Raw genomic sequence first — 22,440 nt, forward strand, 5'->3', positions numbered from 1 at the left:
TTTACAAAAGGGAACATACAAACAAAAAGTGTACAATACATTTAACTAAGTGTGCTTCAATTAATTTAAATAAGCGTAATTTAGCTGTATTTGTTGTGTTAAAGTGAGGGTATGTACGTGATGGTGGGTATGTGGGGTGTGCTCGTGATGTATGTGATAAGTATTTATACTGTAACCTTATTTCTATCTGTTTCTTTGAAGCAAGTACTAATGGCGCATATAAGTATTTTTACCCTAAATTTATTTCAATGTTATTCACTGTACTAATTACTACTAATTGCACCCATATGGCGTCACGATTGTAAACCACTATGTACTAATGTATCAAATTATATTATAATTATTTCATTATATATGATTAGTTAAAAATCGCAAAACGTATGTTAAATATGAAGCGGTAAATTACTCATTTAACGTTGACTCATAAAAGAAACAATTATGTCGTAAACATGTTATAAATCAACTTGAAGGCGTGTTATAAACTATAAGCAATAATTAGGACTGAAATACATTGCGGTGTAATAAAGAGCGTTCCACCGACGGATGCTAACCCAACCAGCAATGTACAGTGATAATGAATCAGAATATTATGTTGCCCAATTAGTAACGATAAAGTTTATTCTGTGCAACCGCGTTACTTCTGAAAGTCTAGTATCATATCAAATTGTAATTAAAGTAATCTTCGTTAAAAATTGGATCGCATTGTTTAACCGGTCACTGACTGTCTGGTTAGGTTTATAGCTTTATTTATCAATTTTTGACTCATAGATTGACGGAGAAATAAAACAATTAGGCGTCCTCGTCCATACAAAAGACAATGAAATGAAACAGATAAAAATGAAACAGATATAACTGCTGATAATGTATGTTTATATTACATTTGCACGTAAAAGATTAGTTACTTAGTTATTATTTATTAGTAAGTTTTGAAAAAAGATAAATTAATGCCTTCGTGAAGTTAATGAGCAAATCTTTTCAAAGTAAAATTTGTAATAATTATTTTGCTTACAAAATTAATAAGTAACTTACTACGAAAACATAGCAATTAAGTAGGATGTCTTTGACATTAACTTAACGCATAGACTGTATATGTTTTAAGAGATATGGTAAGTAATTTTATAATTCTATTAAGTATGGTTAAGTTTTAGAACAAAATAAATAGCAGAAATGTATATTAATTACTCGAAACTTTATGTTACAACCACACCTATAAGGTATAATGTAGCCTATTGTTGTATTTAAAATCTACTTATTTTTTATAGGTTCTCCAGTTCCAAAATTTCTATAGGAGCAGTCTCGATGCAGATTTAGGTCTGAACGCCTAATAGCTCTCAACAAATCTGCTCATAGTCTAGCAGACTGATTGCAAGCTTAAGACTTATAAAAAAAAGTAAAAAATTAAGGGTTCAAGTATTACACAATTTTTGTTAAATTTAAGTGGTCGTTCCAGTAATGATGTTTTAAAAAATTCGTGAAGAATCTCTCCCCCACAGGGCAAAAAAACAATGTATACGCGTAGTTCAGACACTTTCCCCCTGTCCCTAATTTCGTAACGTAATAGGTACTTGAGTCTTGAACACACCTATACTCGTTACCAGACTTAATAATTAGTAACTAAATAGTACAGACCGGAGTAAGTTGTAAAGAAATTCAATTATATTTTCTTCATGCAGATTGAATAAAATTGTAAGGCATACAATGTATGCTGTATAATCTGTGCGTAATCGACAGCGAAGTTACAGAGTATAGTACTTAAGTAGCGCTGTACAAAACCTATAATAAAAAGTGATTGCGGTCAGATCATGACGTCACGCCCCCACAGCCTCCAGCCACGCCCCAAAAAACACCGTCCCCGCCTCGCTACTCAATGGCGGGACCGGTATTGTCAATCGAACACGCGGATAACCAGGCTATAAACAGATACAGCTAGAACAATTTAGGTCGTAATTCAGATTTTAAAGATCGTTGAGAAGACAATTTTGTAAATAGCTATGCCTGCATCGCGTAATAATATTATGTAACCGGCAATACACTTTAACAAATTAAATCGAATTACAATTATAAATTATGCAAATCACCATTTATCATTGATAAAGTAACCTCGTTTTCTGACAGAATGTCCAAAATCGGAACCTATTAATACGACGTTTGCAACTCATTTTTTTATCGGATTATGGGCAATTTTGAAACTTTATAATCGCTATAAACCCTTTCGAGAGTGAAAGGTGACATTTGACAGGTTGACGTTACAATTTGAAATAATTTTGTCGGGCGCGTATTAGTCTATGAATAGGTATACCATAGTCGTTTGGCCACAGCAAACATTGTGTACTGTGCGTGACATCCCTCCTGCTGTTCATAGATTATGTTAAATTATCTATTAAGGCGTATATTTAAGTAAAGATCTCTGTACGTAGTACGTAGATAAAATATAGAAATAACATTTGTACATCAGTTCGCTACTAAAAAGTATTTTTTAATTTTGGTTTCACTGACCTTAAATTTTTTTAACGGAAGACAGGAAACGATGGCGCCTTCGCGTTTCTTATTCGTGTTGAAATGGAATATTTTATTACAGTGAATAACAATGTATGTATACAATGGTTAAAATGAACCCAATACCGTTGGTAATAGTGAAATATGTATTTAATGTATTAATTTCTTTAGGTATATATTTCTTACGTATTTCAAAATTAATACAAATTTGTTATTATTATATTATAGGCAAGGTAATTGAAAAAAATACAAGTTTTTCAATTACCTAGCCTAGCGAGAGTAGTTTCGCCTAGATTTTACTAAACCTACGTAGTAGCTACATACCAACATTATGCTAGGCTATACCATAAACTATTCGCCAGAATAAAAATAGGGTTTTCCGTGACATTTTTCCAAGTATTCTCTTCTTACAACCCTTTCTCGTATTTCAAGGAATATAAATTTAATCGAATGTCCAATTTTGCGCTTAGCAACACATTTTGAGATCAATATTTATTTATAAAGAAAAGTTATAGGTGTTATATTTACCTAAAGTCCTTTATTCAGTGCAGTCTGGGTATAATTTAATGCCACGATAAAAAAAATTTAAAAATGAATAAAAGTTTATCAATGAGACATATAAATAACTGGCTTGAATACAGTGTTGGGATTCAGACTTCAACTTTCCATAAATGTACTATCAGACAATTAAACACCTTTTAAATTAATCTGTATGATACTCTCAAATAAGTGAATCTAGATGTGAAATCAATAAAAAATAATTGAACAAAGCACCTTCACTAAATAATACCGAGGGAATTAGTTGTAAATCAGTTCTGCGGCTTGTACATAAAACTGGTTATACATACACTGATTTTGACTCGAAAAATAAGGCTTACTTCATAAAAGTCTCCACGTCTCCACAGAATCGTAAAATCGGCGATTAATTACAATCCGGCTGGTTGTTAAATTAAATACGAAGCCTTGATGATCAGGTTTACTGCAAAATGACGTATGTTTGTTTAAATACAATAAAACTGTGAAAAAAAAGACTCCTCGGACAATTTAGCAACTGCATGGAGATTTTTCCCCGAGTCGTTTCAGAAATTTTATTTTGTATTTATTATTATTCTCTTTATTCCTACGTAATATCTATTTACAGTGTACCTACCTATAGCCGAGTATGTTTAGAGAGTTTGGCGGGCCCGAGCAATTCTTTTTATACAAAGAGTCATATCGTGAGTAGATATTAAGTTGTCATGTTATTTTCACTCACATATTTGCTTTCTTTAACATATTTTCATAATTATCTGATTGTCCTCAAAAACATGTGTAATGTTTGAGAGAGAAAAAATCAAATTACATAAATAATCCATTACATTGGCGGGTAATAGATCTAGGATGCACTATTAAATGTTATGTTGTTTTTGATGTTAGTACCACTCCTAAGAATTGCCTGGGAAACGTGTTACAAGCTGCCCACTGAAGTATTTCCAAACAAATTCGTCTTAGGGTGATGCAAGAAAAATGCGTGCCAATTCTTAAAAGCCTTTGCGAGAATTCTAGCAATGTGTCCATGGGCGGTGGTATTATATCAAGTAAACCTCCTGCCCGTTTGTTCTATTATATTTCACAAAACTAAGAGAGATTAGTGATTTTGCGAAAATTAATTTAAAGACTTCTAACTGCAACTTACGAATTCTCGTTTAAACTCTACCAAACAAATTACATCTCGGATACAGATACCATCTACACAAAATAAGATATATTCTTTAGAAATATTCTTACAATTATTACAATTCAAGAATTTTCATACAAAGTGAGCGATTAATGCTTTACTTAAAACATAAAAAACTTAAGTTGTTTTGTAGATATGTAATTAGATAATTCGCTATAATAAATGTGTGAATTAAATAGAAGGCTACGTATTTACATCGAAGCGATAACTAACTACTGTATTTTAGTAACAATAAACTACCCACATTAATAATAAAAAATATGGAATTGCCTTATAAAAAACGATTTGTTAATTAATCATTGCAAATATGATATTAAACATTGTTTAATAAGAATTAAAACTGTGATATTTCCGGTGTAAGCTTTATATATGTAACAGTGTATATTGCTTATATCTTCTACACCTAACATACTAATCGGCTTACACGGTGTTGAAATTTTTTGAGTATGAAGTGAATTCGAAAATGTATTAGATTTACATTGGATGATATTGTATTAACATTACAACAACACAATATGTTCACAGCGTAGGACGTTGTTCGGGACCGGTCTTAGTTACCTACATAATAATCTAGTATATAGGTAATAAACAATGAAAATAATTGTTGTATTCTTTTCATTTCAAAGAAGTTGGATACTTTTGTTAGAAAAATGCAATGTACCCAAAATACAGTTATTTTACCATTCATTTATTTAATAGAACATTAAATAAAATGTTATTATAACCTCTTTTGTCACAATGAAAAGTAAATAATCCTGGCGATATTTTTATCATAATTCACAAAGCCGTCCATCTATAATAACGATTGGAGTCTGTATAAGCTGCCAGTCCAGTTGGACAAAGTTGCTAGAACACTGTTAATTACAGATGTCGGCTTCGCATCAGCCGATGAATATTCAGCTCAGGAACATTGAAGGGCTTGTATATTCTCTATATAATTACTGTAAAAGCTATCGGGACTTGTCCAAACCGGCCTCCGACAAGCATTAACGCACTCAATCCCTTATATATGCAAAATGTATTTATATAATCATCTGTATGTCGGTTTAAAAGTGAGGTATTTATAACAATATATGGGTTGATGGTAAAACTGTAAGCGATATAAAATAAAATGTGTTTATTAGAACGATGCATTACAATGTGTAAGATGAGAAGGTTCCCATAACCCTTTTAAGTATAAAATAGCTCTGTCAGGATATCCAGCTCTTGCATAACAAACTTAATAGATAATGCCATTACAAATTTATTTTCCTAATAACAAAGAAAGAGCAATACGCGACGCTTAACACGCGTAAACTTTTTCTCTGCACTTATAACTGATCTATACAAACGAATACTTTTCCATCAGTTACATCAATCATGTTATTTATATGGAGCTTCTAAAGTTCCAAATATTACGCGACTGTTTTAACACTACTTTCTATAATAACAATAATTCATCATAATAATAATAACAAAGCCTGTTTTATTTTCTTATACTTGATTTTTTTTATATTGTCAGTATTACTAATAGCTAAATGATAGTGGACTGCGGATATGAATCTCTTCAGTAGAGGCTTCCTTAAACCCTTTTCAGGTGACTTCTTTGATATTCCAATCTTTTCCTGCTATCTCTATCAACTCATCAGCCCACCTTTTCCCGGATGGTCTCTTCTATTGTGATGACTTAAATGTCCATCTTTTGTCCAGGTATCGTGGTATATGACCGGCCCATCGCTAATTTGGTTTCAATGTTTGCTTTAGATTTAGTTTTTATATAATAATCACTTTTGACATTCTACATCTTTAACTAATTTCACAATATTCCTATTACATTACTAACAATTTAAATCAACATAATAATTAATATGTTTCTTATGTTTAAAACACTTTTTGATACGGCCTGACCTAAGAAGCAAGTATTCTCTCATATTATCAAGACAATTATGCCTGTAAGTAATTGTCTTCGCTTCGTCATAATCAACTGATGTTATGGTTATAACAAAACAACATGATACGAAATGAGCTTTACATCTTTACCTAGATGTGAATTAGCAAATTGTTATGGAATCAGGTTCATTACATTAACTGAGAATTTTATTTAGACCATTAAAACGTGTCATACAAAACTTGTACCTTCAACGAACTTTATTGAGTTACGAAACACGAAAGTCTTTTGTGATTGATTATAATATCGAATTTGTTTAGAAAATATATTCCATGTAGTATTTTTATATATGCCTCACAGAAATTGAATCAAAAAATATATTGGATCGCCTGCGATTTACTTGCCATCAAAACAAGCACTGATTTCCCGAATTGTAAAGGAACGATTGGTAGACATTAATTTTAAGATGAACCTATAAAGTTTTTAAGTGTCACCATTAATATCTATAAAAATATGCGTTTTGCTGTTTGTATTTATTTAAAGTTGCTTGTCGAAATGGGTATGTGAATGAAACTGAAATTTTATTAATTTGGCACTCAGAACATAGACATAGATATAGATGTAGACTACGTCAGTTAAAACTTAAGAAAGAACCAAAACAGGAAATTTGAGTTTGATCTTTGTTTAAAAGACAGGCTGAAAGCATTTGGTGTCTTGGCATGAAAATTACTGGGTTTGTAAAATTTTCGAAAATGGAATTATCTGGAAAACCGAGAGACTTTTGCCAAACATAAATATTTATTGAACCACCACAACGTTCTCTACATGCAAGTACCATATTATCCATTCATTACGCATAATCCTATATATGCCGTTGATCTAGGTACATACGCAATTAGGCAGTGACTTTAATCTTATACGTTTTATGTATCGACTCCATACATTTTATACATAACCGAGAGCTGAAACTGAAGGTTCGAGCTCCGACATATGTAAATTCGTTTTCCAGCCGAATTTCGGCTGTAGAGATTAGCCGGCTCGGATTATGAGGGTAATTAATGTTGGATATAGGCCGGGGACACTTTCCCATGGGCCGGCCGGCCGTTATCGCGTGGCGCCGGCATTAGTGCCCCCCTGCCCCCTCAGCCGGTGGCTCGCTGCGCCGGCGCCGCGGCTCTTAACGCGACAAGGGTCACTGTTTTTTTTTTGCTTGATGTCGAAGGTAATTAATTAGAGCGCTCTGTGCCGCACCGGGACCGCACCATATCACCCTCTGCGCCAGGCGCTTTCACAAGTGAAAAGCTTTCATGCCTGCGGAGCTACCAGAATAAGTTATAGAGTTCTATGAGCAGCAGAAAATTCCGTGCTGTGTGTGAAGTAAAGGATAACATCAGTTACATGAGATCTTTAATTTTAGACCATAAGTTTGACAATTGTAAATAACTTATATGACATTGTAAAAATTGTTATGACATTATGCCTATTTATAGGAGTATATGGCATCCGCACAATCGGATTTGTAGTTGATCGATCTAATTGTACTACTATCTTGGCAAATAAACGATTTATTATGTATATTATTATCGAGTTTGTAGTCAAGAGAGCTAAGCAGCGTCGGCTCGTTAGTTCCAGGCCGACAAGCACGAGCCCTTCGGTTTCATGACAATATCATAAGCGCTACCTGTCACTGTCCAACACAACTGTAGGTTTGTAAGTGTGAGCGAGACGCAACCCTTTGTTTGTTGGCTATTAATTTTACAAAAACAAGATCCATGGATTAACACATTAGAGGTCCGGTGTCGCCGCCATAAGAGCATTCCCAAAGTATGTCGCGAGAAAAAATACCACTTCGACGCGCGGCTAAGGGGCGTTCAAAGAAGTTTTTTTTAATTAATTGATTCTGACCATCAATGGAATTTATCATGATTCGGTTATCTAAAGTTCTACTAGTCTAATTACTACTAATGTTAAAAGTAGGTAACTGCTAGACGACTGTTAGGAGACTTTCCGATTACGTACCATTAATTCAAGTTTTTTCAGTTAAGACCATAACTTTGTGAAGTCAAAGTATACTTGAATATAAAATACAAGAAAAACAATCTCATGTATTTCAGAAATTAAAATAAGTCCGTTTAATCCCAAAACATGGATAACTGAGGAACAGCAAAGAAATGCAAATCTTTTTTTTTTAATCCACCTGCAAATTTAATTCAAAGCATTTAGAATAATAAACTATTTGGAATTGTATGGATTGTGCGGGCGTTCAGCGTTGTGACATCATAGGTGCCGCTGGGCGCTCGAGCTAGAATTCCCCAAAGGTGTAAGCGGAGACAAGTGGCGGCGGCACAATTAGTAGAGGGGGCCGCGGGAGGGGGGACATCGGAATACATTAGCGGCCGCCACCACAGGTAATTTATGCCTGGAGCAGCATTATTTCGATAACATAATGCGCTGGCTGAGTGCTGTGACTGCGTTGGCGTCTCGCCCTCAACTTATCACTGCTTCAGGAAGAAAATTAAAAAGTCAAATGAATTATTACAACTTTCTTTGACCAATACCTCTATTCAAAATACTCGATATCTATAAATAACAAACATACATCATCGCATCCAAACTCATCGGGCACAGCTCGCAAATATTTTAATCAATACATTCAAAGATTGTAGAATCATGGACAACAATCGTATATGTAATACCTATAGAGTATAGAGTATAGAGTATAGGACACGTCATATTACTCGTTATATCGATCGTGTCCGGTAAGTGCTCTCTCTCGCTGCTCGAATTGATCAGTGCGGCGCGGGAGGGGGCTTTGGATCGCCGGAACACGGAAAGGCTTTCGAGGCGGCGCTTCTGAGCTCGCGCCGGCGCCGCGACACCGCGGATTATAGGCACCGCTCCATACACCACACTCATTAACTGAATCGGACACCTATATTGGATTATGATGCGACAAAGAGTAAGCCTTCACTTTTAAAAGAACGTAGAACGTTAATATAGACTTCTCATGAATTGACATTGAAACGCTGAAAACAAAATGTCGGGCAAATTTTACGAAAAACATTTAGCTTATTCCATAGTTAAGTTTCAGATTCAGAAAACAATATGCAAATACAGGTCTGTTCACGAAATAATTTAGTATAATAGATATCTGAAATACATAATTTTTGTTGTTAAACCAGCTCTCTGTTACTAATAGTTATTAGCTTAATCAATAAGTACTTCGATGACTTAGTTAGTTGTAAAATAGTTGGTTTCACAAGAATATAAATGATAAATTAGTTTTGTAGTATATAACACATACCTACCTAAAGTTTTAAATATTATACGAAAAAGAACATTATATAACCTCAAAATGTTTGAGTTTTGCTATTATAAGATCCTTATAGCATTATTATAAAGTATGTACTTTAGAATTATTTAGTGTACGGTAGTAGATTATTTACATAAGTACCAAAGTACTCTTGAATCAAAATTCATATCAAACAAAGTAGCTAAATAAATTTTTTTAAATTAATCGAATGCTATCTCTGACTATGAAGCATCTTTATTATAATAATCTGTGCCAAGTAAACCAATATAACGTCCGTGCAAAGATAAATGTAGATACAGACGTTTATACCGGTCGTTTCTACAAAATTCTTAATTAATGGTACTAAGGTTTTATTCGGTAATGTGAAGGACTCGGCAGTTAAAATCTCCATAAAGTCATTTTGTAACGAGAGGCGAATTGGCGCCAGCCGATCCGGCCTCATTTAATGACAATTAACACTTTACCTAATACGAATAACGTGTCATCCTTTAAAATACAAATTCAACGGATATGCCGACGACTTTTTTATTCGTTATTTTATATAGGTCATGAATGTTCAATACAATTTGAAATTTGTTTGTAAAACCATAGAGCAGATGAAACCTAAAATTGTTTCGGTGTTATATGATATTTGTTAATGACAGTTTTCATAAATGGTATACTTGGAAAGTCTATCGTTTTATCAACAGGTATTTAGAACGATTATACAGTCTATGGTTGCTAAGCCAAGTTTACAAAATGGTATACAGAAACATTGTTCTTGTCAATAATTGAAGTTAGTGATAATTCTCGCATCATCAATCTAAGCCTTGCTATTTAAACAACTGAAAAAATGAAGTGGTAGAACTGTACAATCAATTTTATCCAACGAAATAGAAGTGCGGTTTTTTCCATAGCATAGTTTGTACACTTATTTTTTGTGTAATGAGTTAAACATAACATAAATAATTATCTGTATTTTTAATTTCATAATTGTTCGTTTTGTGGCGCCAGCTTAGTCTTGCTCAAGTGAACAATATTGCAATATATTCATGCTTATAAGTGCAAAACTATGTAAAGATGTATGTTAATTAAAATAATTTCAATCTAATTAGATTTAAAAACCAAAAACTGATCCGACTGAAGCTCAAACTTTTCCGCCAAAGGAAGCTCATATTAGAACAATTCTGTCGGGTAGAAAGCAAACAGTGCTCGGTACTCCAAGCACAGTTTGGCGCTTTTTATTATAGCCAATTTACTCTTAAAATTTTCACTGATGCGGGGGACGTTGGCATAACAAATATCGAAAAAGACCTAATCAATGGGAACGATGACTTATCACATTAAATCAAAATGCGTTAAATGTTGCTAGATGATGATAGTTGCCGAATGGTTTCAATGTGCGACTCTCGTCCCAAGAATTGTGCGTGATGTGCGCATATAATATGTGCTGTCCTTTACTGAAAGAAAACATCGTGAGGAAACCGGCATGCTTAGACCCAAAAAGTCGACAGTTTGTGTCATGCACAGAACACTTGCCTTTTTGAAATAATCGTGGAACAAAGACAGAAATCCGAAACGTAAGAGGTTGTAGCAAGGGTATGTGTTACTAATATTTACTTATTACGCTTACGTTCAAATTGAACTCACTAAATGTATTAGATCACTTTCACTGCCCTAGTTAGAGGCTTTAACTGGAGCCCATATGACAGACCTTGACAAGTGTCGCTCCACATACATAGAATTAAGTATAATATAACCTTGTACAATATGGATAAATTTGTATGTAGGCTTGTATTGTATCTGCTTGTATCAAATAAATCTGACCACTGAAGTATATCCCAACCAATTATATTTGGGGTCCTTTAAGAAAAGAGCGTATCAATTTTTAAAAGGCCGGCTACGCACTCGTGAGCATGAGAGTGCCCACGGGCGAGGTGACCCTCTTGCCCCTTGTTCTATATAAAAAAAAACATTTTTAAACAGGTTAACACCTAGGTTTACAAAGACACGTTCTTGGACTATATGATGCGAGATCTCTTCATCAGCATATAAAGGTTTTTTATTTATCTTTTTGTAACATCAAACATTGCTTTAATCAATAAATCTGAAATTGTAATTAGTTAATTAATTGTAATTTATACGTTGCGTTACTATATATATGTGTGTACCAGCTGTAAGCATACTAGAAATCTTTGTTTCCCACAAAAGGTAGGTGCCTTAAAAATGTTCTTAGAGAAACCCGATTAAACATCGGGTTTAATCGGGCAAGAAATTTTATCATTATTTGCTGGTTGAAGTCTCATCTGATGTTAAGTGTCACCGACTCCTATGGACACTCTCAATTCCAGAGAGATCGTGAGTGCTTTCCCGGCCTTTTAAGAATTGATACGCAATTTCCTTAAATTTAGTCGAATTGGTTTTTAAATACAATGGGAAGCTACCACATAATGTTGGATGATGTGTTCCGATGTTAAAAATCAGCTGCAGGTATTAATAGTATAACAATTTTTTTTTCCATTTGGCGTAGAATTTCTTCGTCGTATGTTATACTCGAAGTATATTTGTAATACTTCTATCCTAATTTAACTAGCCCATGGTACAATTTATACGAGAGTTATTTTCTTAATTTCATAATACGCAGGTGTATCTGGTAACAGCACATATTATTATTACATTCAATTAGTATTTTAGCTTCGCGTTGCAGAGCAGGTGTGAACGTAGTGTTGTCGACACCTCGCTTGTCGTCATTACCTCACATTAACGTCTTTGGACTGTCAAATACTTAATGTCAATGTGACTAGCGGCTGACGAGGTCTTACACTTGATCAACGTCATTGTAAATAGGAAGAATAAAATTAGGAATATTGAGCAACGATTTGTTTTAATTTTTTTAAATGAATATTTTGGTGAAAACCCTAAATCACATTTTATTTCAAATTTGTTTCACAGGAAAAACTTATATCTAATTGCGCTACTTATATAAACAAAATTATTATAAAGTTTATTGTAGTTTATTAGTTATTATTATTAGTTGGATAAATCACAGGTAGCATATGAAATTTTCGGTGAATAATAATCGTTTTAGTTTCATGTGTAACTCTTTTATTTGTATATATCATACTTCTACAGCTAACTTAATTATATTTAACCAAAAATAATTATACTAAAGATTTATTCAAAGACGGAATACATAATGTATACAGAAAATGTCAATCATATACGAAAGGAAAAATCAATGAAAAATTGTTACTACTAACTAAATAATATCTAATTCGGCTGTGTTGTTTGATGATGGGAAAGTGTAGGTACGTAGGTACTAAAGGGCTACAGATTGGATCATAGCAACAAAAATACAAAATTAACTTTGATACAACGTGAGTCCCTTGCATTTTTAACATTATTTATGTTAAAGACTAGATGAACTCGTGAACTTAGTCTCACGTACATATATTTTTGTCCAAACGTAATACAAAAGTTTAAAACATACCAAAGACAACCTCAAACATCAACCATGAAACACACATTTATGTATATGACTAAGTGACATTTCTTTATTTCTAAAAAGACATAGGAACACCCAATAGGAATTTTATTGGAAAATTCAATCGTTGCTTTAGTATATTCTTTACTTATTATTTATGTTTTCTTTTCAACCTTCTCTGGACTCTACAAATAAAAAGATCCGCCGGATCCAGCCGTTTTCGAGTTTTGGCAAGACAAACGAACAGCAATTCATTTTTATATATAGATATAATATATAGATAGATGGACTTATAGGTATGATGGTGGAACCTTGGTTTGTGGGCGAATGGCAATGTATCTTGACCACGTGAGAAGATTGAAAAGTTCAAACCTATTTGAATTAATCAATCAGTGCACTAGTCTTAAGTGCTAAGCAGTGGTAAGTGAAAAAAGTAGAACAAAACACTGTGACTTTCCCATAATAGAGTAAGTAGTGTTATTGGCACTTTCTTATGTTAAATATCCCTTTTATTAAAGGTTAGACATATATCACTTATTAGGCTTAATTTAGGCTAGATGCTTAATAGATGCGTTATGTTTAATAATGTCTCAGCAAAAAGACAAAAAAATATAAGATTTAAGACTGAAAACTGTTTAGCTAAGACATTGTCATAATATGTTTATGAAATAACCTACCTAACATAATACATAATTAATTCAACACCTAGCCGTCAGTGCAATTCACAAGCCCAAAAAAAAGAAAATTAATAGAATTATAACAGCCTGCATAACAGCTAATTAAAGCTATGAAATAAGAGATACCTTCATCAAACGCGCGACGCCTACGCACCATTAATCATTATACTTTCTGACAAATTCATCCCACCTATATCAAAACCTTCCTAACAATAGGTTACGCAATAAGTGGCAGGGGGCCGATAGTGACGTCACGGGCGATCGGCACGAGCCACGTTGCACAAACCTCATCCATTGTTCCATTTATTGAGCTATTGACGGGTCCCGACTAATTGTTAGAGCGAGCGAGAGCAATATACGTTCCATAACTGGAGCGAACGAGACAGCCAACCCTAATCCCTATAAATAACTCAGCCCCTAATGCGCAGGCGCCAACTTTTTTTCGTGTTATTAACTCCACTCGATGTCAGGTAAACAAATAAATACATTTTGGTTTGTGAGTAATTGTGGTGTAAAATTTCACATACTTTTCTTTCGACGAATTTGTTACAGCGTTGCACTTTAGCCTGTATTTGGACTTAATATTTTGGAAGTAATACCCCTTTTTAAAAGAGCTATACAAGCTGGAAATAGCTGAAAACTTGGCTCAAATATTGATACATATACACTTGACTTGGGTAATAATTTTATCAATAATTTAATTATAGAACGATATAAGATAATTACGTTTTAGAAGAACAGTAAGAAATGGAATTTAATAAAAATTGTCGATAGAAAGCAATAGAATCTTTGCATTGTAAAGGATTTGTAAGATAATCGTAGTAGCATTTGTAACTTAAGGCGATATTTATCGAAAGTTTTTGCGTGTTTAGAGGATTAGCTAAAAGGTTCGAGATATGGTTAAAAAGAGGTCTAATGCATAGGAGGTATGCGAATACATAGATGTATGCTCTTTGATCCCTTTGGGGAAGGAACGCAAAGGACGTATACATCAAGTAGCATCCATTACCCTTTGGTAAGAACTAGCGCGGCCGCAGAACTGGCGGAAAATAATAAACGGCTCAAATATAAGTCCTCTTAGAGTAGAGGCTCTTGGCCCGTGTGTTTAAAGTGCATAGGTATTAGTACCAGTTGGTGCTTTCTTTGCTCAACAATAGAGCAATACAGCGAGGAAATGCTGCCAGTATTAAAGGTAAACTGCCACAGGAACTAAACTTTTTACGTTTGTTAAAATTTTAATTATAACTTTCTAGGTTGACAATATTGTAAATACTGTAAGAATAAAATTATTTAAAATACATAAGGTGAGATGTTTGGCATAGGAACATTCGGTCAAGCCAAAATACCACAAGGAACAAATATTACCACTGTCTGACTTCTCATTGATAGCAATTTAATAGACTCACTTAGTCATGTGATACTTATAAGAAGATTTTTAGTACTAAACACTTTGAACGGTGTTTGGTCCGATGAATAATTAAATACAATTGTATAATTTGATACACACGTCCGTTTCTTGACTATGTTTTAGTTGTATGAACGATTAGAAAATGAAAGCCTCAAACATTTAATCCAAATAAATGCAATATAATATAAGGAATTCTGTATCACTAAAGAGATGATTTTAAATAATTCCATAGATTACTATAGACGCATACAGGACACTTTTTGATAAATATAGAGACAAAATATAGATTCAAAATTCATCTCTAATTCCGTATACCTCTCCTGTTATATTATATTGTTTTTTATTGTTAATACAAATATTATCAAGATCAATACAAAACAGGTTCTAAGTACATACTACTATGTTGTAACTTAAATTATAATAATTAAAATTAAAAAGCGATTTAAAATATAATTTCTCATAGGCGGTATTGCGCTGCGCACGCGTCGTTGATCGTCGCGCTAATCTCAATCTGATATCAGATCAGTTATCTGAAGATCACATCTCAATGGAATTTTAATTATTTTCCGCTTATATATTTACTCACATTTTTACTATGTCTCAGTTTACGTGTGTAAAATTTAGAATTTGTATTGGAATTTAATTTATTCATTACATTTATAATACTCAGAATTCACAAATATTGTTTAGAAAAAAAAATTAAATATACGAAACCCTAATTCAAAACTAGATAGAATGACATTAGACATGACAATTAGACGAACTATACAAGAACTTTGATGTGAAAAGCTTGCTCTAACGCTTTAAACCAGTGTTAACCAACGTGGGGCCCGCGCCCCACAGTGGGGGGGAGGTGTATTGTTTAGGGGGGGGGGGGAGGATTTCACTGCTGTTGAATTTTATGTTTTGAATAGGTTTTAAACTGTTACAAAACTGTTTTAATAGTCCTGCATATTTGTAACTTTATTTACAATTGTCAAATTTCGTTCCAAACTGTTTCATACACAAAGGGCCTGTTTCACAATGTATGGATAAAGTGCCAAATAGCTATGCAACACATAAATTATTCGAAAGGTAAAAGTTCCAAATAAGATACTTCGCATTTCATGGCGTATTGCGCTATCTGACAGTCGTGAAACGCAAAAATACTATTTATCCTACCAATAAGTAATAAATAGCTTATTTGGAACTTATCCGGACATTGTGAAACAGGCCCTTAATATAACAAGATGAGTAGGTAAATCCTAGAACTAAACCCATACATTTTTTCACGGACACAGTCGCTAAATAGTTTGTAATTAATTGGTCCCAGGCAAAACTATGGGACACAATACACAAAAGATAACATCAAGCGAGTGGCGACTAATAGTGATGCCGAGATTAACGTTGCGTTTTTTTTTAATTTAAACAACAAATAAGGCTGTATTCTAAAATATGTCTCAAGTTACCTTAGGTATCATTTCTGTCAACAATGTCAGGCATTAAGAAGTAGAGGTATTCTAGTTTAATTTTGAAGAGCGGATCCAGACCATATTTAATTTAGTTTTAATAAAGTAGGCATTGTTGGCTTAGTGGTTTAGTCTCTCGTCGCTGAGATTGTAGGTTTGATACCCGGCTGTGCACCAATTGACTTCTATGGCACACAATTAACATTCGATGGAAAGTTAAAGGAAGTCATCATGAGGAAACCGGCTTGGCTTTGACTCAAGGAGTGTCAAATATAGACGGCGGATCATGAAACAGATACAGACATCTAAAGCTTTTATCTAAAAGGTAAGTAGTAGGTAGCAATAGTAGATTTTTTAATAATCTTTTAAATAAGTAACATACGCATATTTCAATATACAATTCATTGTTTTCTAATATATATTTCTGGTAATGTTTTCTATTTATAAAATTCAGGAAAATAGTCTAACGTCTAAAATTGTCGTTGCTATCTTACCGAACGTTAGATTGAACTTTTTCTTCTTTTCCATATTCATTCTGTGATGAAATATCAGTGTCACAATCAGCACTGAGATTTATTTTATAAATTGAGTAAAATATGGGAAAGGACAAGTTGGCTATAGAATAGAATCAATAAAGGAAGTGAGTTCCGGTCGTCTCGCCACTTATCTGATATCGTGATACACCGGTGTTGATTTATGATGTGATCCCACATTCCACAGCTGACGAATTGCACAAAAACTCGTTAATCGCTAATTAAGGTGCGCCACCCCAGCGCCTGCCAACGGAAAGCTTTTTTGGGACATTAATTCTCTCTTAAAAGGGTCACAACTCACAGCTATCTTTTTAACTATATCATATACATTTTTAAACGTAGACTCTTTATGAAGGTTTCTTAAGTTTGTAACTTAGTTGGCAAAATATTTCTGTTATCGCTAATCAGCGATGTATAAAGCCTTGATAAATTAATTTCAACGGGTCTTTTCTGAGATTTGCGCTACCTAACAAACTGTGCTGTGTACATGAATTCATGATAAGACTGTGACTACAAACAATTACAATAAAGGCCGGTGTCGCATCCACTAAAATAGCTGTCAATCTGTTGCGTTGGCTCGTTTGCCTTAAATTAAAGCAATGGGTACTGCACAGATATATTATCCTGTATGTTGTGGAGCCCAAAAACTTTGCAATGGTAATAACTGCTAACAAAGATGGCCGCTATTCTAGTAACCCAAGATAACATAACGCACTCCACACTATGTTGTTTTTTATGTATTTTTAACTGTTTTTGTTATATTTATAAAGAAAATGTTAAATCTTCTGATTTTTTCAACAATTTCCTAGCTGGAAATATAGAAAATTGTTGAAATAACTATACGTTAACGAAATTATATCGTCAAGTGTTCAGAACTCAAAGTCCAACACCTTTATGGACCTCGTAAAGCGATCGGCTCCTGCGCATCCCTACATCTTTACATGACACCGCACGATATTGACTTATTGTTTTTTATTAACATATGAAACATGTGTTCTACAGTCACGTATAAACCCGTAATTTGTCATCCCCAAATTAAAATATGACGTTATAAAAATATTAAAAAACGGAAATATAAAAACGGATCTAAAATGACATTTCAGTCCGGTGACAATGCACATATAACAAACAGTACAGATTATAAAATAATACGCTAAACTCTGTTATATTAATTGCATCTAGAAGGTTGGTACTCTATGTCTTACAGAAAAAAAATTACTGAGGAGTTGAGAGACAAGATACAATTATTGGAACTAAAACTGGAAAAAACTTGCTCAGTTTTTTCGTAACGGTCGTCTAGGTGATAGGAAGGAACATCAAAATAGAACGATATCTCTATAATTCACAGTCAAGTGCAAATTGAACAACAGGGCAATTGGCAATGTGGTGATTTATATTGGTCCTTTCTGCACCCTTTTGTCTTGCGGTGCGATGAGTAAGGGAAAGACTATGTATACTGGCGCCGCCTTCGACCGCCGTGGCTACCTGCTGTCTTTACACAATGCACTCTTCCGTTAGTAGTCTGAGGGTAGTAAAATGACGTCATAACCAGGAATAAGGATTTGTATGGCGTATGTAGTCGCGTCGCCGTCGGCCGGCTATAACCTATCGAATCTTTCACAAGCGGTTTTGTGCAACATTTGAAATATCTTTTTAATAATTTGTTAAACATCAAAAGCTCTCTTTTGTGTTTCAGCTAGTTAGCTTTCTTATAGATAAGCGAGTTTAGCCGCACGCACACTAGCTCATCAGCACACATATATCCACGTTACACATTCTAAATCAATATCAGATCGAGATTAAAATCTGCCACTCCATTATTTATAAGTTGTACTATCAGATAAATCCATTACGCGAGCGTATAATTCTTCAATAAATTTTATTAATTAGTATATTTTTCTACATTTAAAAATCAGTTATGATGTGTCCGGAGCGCGGGGGCCACTGCGTCACGGGAATACAGACTTTGCGCTCCAGACAATAAGACTGCAATTCCTCACAGCACACTTGAATGAACGGTTTCGTTAAGTTTCCTGCGACATTATTAAATTATGCGCATAATATACCAATAATATATTTTAAGAATGCCATTACAAGTCGCTATAAGACGCTCGTAAAGCATCTATTTACTTACAATAAAACAAAAATTACACACCTGCTTTCTACTTCCACTACTTACAACATAATTAAAATTATGCCTTTATAGTTGGCAATTTACGCAAGTGAGGGCAACTCGCTAACAATATGCAGATCGTATGTAAATATATGATGGTAGTTAATCCGAAATGTCATTTCTATTTTATTAAATTAACAAGAAAAAACTTTTACGCTTATGGCAGAGATCAAATGGGAGCGCGGGGCAATATGTTGTTACTAAAATATGACTCTTATCAGAATGGTATAAATGTTATATTACATTATTAGTATTAGCCGAGCTTGTCTGCTTCGCTTGGCTGGCTCGAACATCCTCACTGTATTTTAATATTTACTTTGATTACATGGTACGATTTTTGACTTTAAATAAAAAAATATAAATAGCTCGTAGACCTGGTTATTGGGCAAAATACCTAGGTATAGTTTGGCCAACGTTTTTTAGTTTATAAGATAACATCACTGTATGTTAAAATACTATTAAAATGTATATATTTTTGTTGATTTGAAAAAAATTATTGTCATTAACCTTCACGATTTCTTCTATAAACATTTGCAAGTTTTTGTGTTAATATTACGTCACACGAAGCGTGGAACTCATAAGAATAGCTAATAGATTATTTTTCGAATTAAGTCAGCGCTCCTAGATACCGCTTTGGATAATCTATGATAAAAAGGAAATTCAGACACAGATATGGCATGGCCACGTTCTTTGTCCAAGTAGATTAATAAATACTTTTTTAAGTTTCATTGCTTGCATATTGCAACACAAGCAATGTTTGTTTCCCGAATATCTAGTAGGTAATTAAACTTAATTTCTGTTTTACTAACTGTACTACTACTACAGCGAAAGTTATTACAATAAGTATAATAATAATAAAAAAATGTTATTAACTTTCTGACCTGTTATGGTTTTTTCTGCCTAGAACTTGGCAATATAATTAAAGGATGCCCATGCCAGTTACACTATCAAGCCATAACATATTTAACTAATTACTTTTAAATATTACTTAAGAATTATATATGGTGATTTCATCTTAGTATCATTGCTAAAAATTAATTAGATACAAAAAATGTAAGTATCAAAAAACTACGAGTGCCCAAGTATTATTTTTAATGGTGAAATTCAATAAACGAAATATCATCATTTGTTTTCATCAGATATTACCTATATTAAAATAATTAGATATATTTGAGTAGTAATTTATGTGAGAATTCACTTATTATTTTTTTATTACAATAGCCATAACATTAAGCGAGAAACGATTTCCTCATGTGATTTTAAATATTAATATAAATATATATACACTATTCATAACCAGAATTACCTTACCACTTGCAAGACGATTTCTAATTATAATATAGGTAGGCTTGGAAAAGTGTCTTAGACTTTTTTATGGATGATTTTTTTAAACAGAGCTTTTTTAAATGCACTGATTGTCCCACAAGCGTATGCAGTGGCCATCGCGGTGACTAAAGGGCTGGTTATCTCTTAGACTTTCCTCCTGAGCCCACTATACCGTGTTGTCGTAAACAAACCTAACCTAGTCAAAGGTCTATTTACACGTCTGTTTTAGTTTGGCTTCTGCCTGTAACACATGTATGTTTTTGCTGGAGATCTAACCCAGGTACACTTTATGAGCGTCTTAGCCAGTGTAAAGTTTGACAACAGTTTCAATTTAGCCTTGTTGTTAGTGCTCGAGTAGTTTATTTTTAAATTATTTAAATTAAGACTTACAAAATGTAATTGAGATAAGTTCTAGTAGTCTGCGGAAAGGGATATTGGAATTTGAGGTCGCTGCATAGGATACATTTATCATATTGACAACACTTACGTCAATATCTTGATACAAATTAGAAAAAAATAAATAAAGTATTTTATGAATAAATCAAATGACGCAAGCAAATGAGTATTTATTTGTTCCCATAGCTGCCACTCCAGTTCTCTTTCCTCAATCCTAACGTGAAGATTGTTGTTTGACACTTAAAACAATGGTAACAGCCACGCAATTATCTTTAGTAGATATTTTATTGTGTCTGCCATTTAATAACTCGATCTTAAAGGCAACTCTGACGTTTGCTAACTAACGTTTTTGATACCTTTAGTGACAGTAAAACTTACACATAGTAAAAAGTTTTATACAATAAATCTATTAAAATCTGTAGCAGCAATAATTTAGATTTAATCTGTGGTTAACTCTTTTAAACTAAATGAGCATAAACTGTATCAATATCATTCATTTGTTTATTTCCATAAAATGAATCAATATTTCTATCTTATATATAAGAACAGTCTCTAAGTATATATTTTTTTAACTCCCCCATAATATAAACGTGCGTTGGAGCTATACTACTATAATACTCAGCAAGCAAGCATTTTCATTGTCAACAAATTAAATTCTGTTTATTGTTATTGTTTTGTTTAACACTAAAATTTTTTGAAATGTTTAGGTACCTTCTTGTTATATATATTCATTTAAATTAAACTATTTGTGAAGATTTATAATTGGCCCATGTTGTTATGTATATATTCATCTATTTTTGTATTGTGCTGTGAATCTTCTTATGAATAAATAAATAAATGAAGTCCTATGGTACACGGTAAAGAACCTACACTAATTTGATTATTGTCATTAGTGATTATAAAATAGTAGTATGTGGACATTAGGCGTTAAAGAGTTTTACCTAAAACACAGAAAACCAATGTTTTTTTGTATAACTGCCGTCCGTTGTAACTAATTTTAAAGCGGAAATAACGTCAAGGTTTTTCCATTACTCAAAATTATGCACTTGTGAAGATTAAACTTAGCCCAGATAGAGTTATTAATGAACAGCTTACTACACTCCAAATAATAGCCTTAATAATAATTAATTTTATGTCATATATAATTTCGTTATTCTAAAAAAAACTTACATTTAACAACCAGCACAACGCAGATATCACTCACTGAACAAGAGTCACACCACTAAACAGTTCACTAAAGACGGGCGACAAAACACGTGTGCACAAGGCGAGCGGCGCCGGAATACTGGAGCCCCGCCCAACGCGCGCATTGGGCGAAGGCGGGGTCGCGGAAAACGGGCTTTTCCGTGTGAGGGGTGCGCGGGTGGCGGGGCGCGGTGGGCGGAGATTTACGAGGGGGCTCGCGCGGCCCTAATGGAGCTTTGTTTATGGCGGCCTTCCCTAATTAATTGGTACTTGGCTTAAATCAATCGCGACGTTAATTATTGTGCTCGGCCGTACTTGGCCCCATACCCCTATGCTGCACCTTGTATACTAATGTCCAATAATTCAGTAGCTTTGCACGTCAATCATGATCACGTTGAAAACGTAAGAATTTATTTAATTTATAGGTATACTATGTGG

General features: G+C 33.6%; 1 protein-coding gene across 2 annotated transcripts in view; it reads right to left on the reverse strand.

Annotated features, from left to right (window-relative positions):
* Window positions 1–22,094, reverse strand: part of LOC110994021 (GATA-binding factor A) — a 40,153-nt gene extending 18,059 nt beyond the window's left edge. For both annotated transcript variants that reach the window (XM_045629799.1, XM_045629798.1), the window contains exon 1: window positions 21,988–22,094. The gene's annotated coding sequence lies outside the window, so the exon portion shown is untranslated. The remainder of the gene's footprint in view (window positions 1–21,987) is intronic.
* Window positions 22,095–22,440: the final 346 nt, after the last annotated feature.

This window comes from Pieris rapae, chromosome 10 (genome assembly GCF_905147795.1).
Source record: "Pieris rapae chromosome 10, ilPieRapa1.1, whole genome shotgun sequence".
Taxonomy (NCBI): Eukaryota; Metazoa; Arthropoda; class Insecta; order Lepidoptera; family Pieridae; genus Pieris; species Pieris rapae.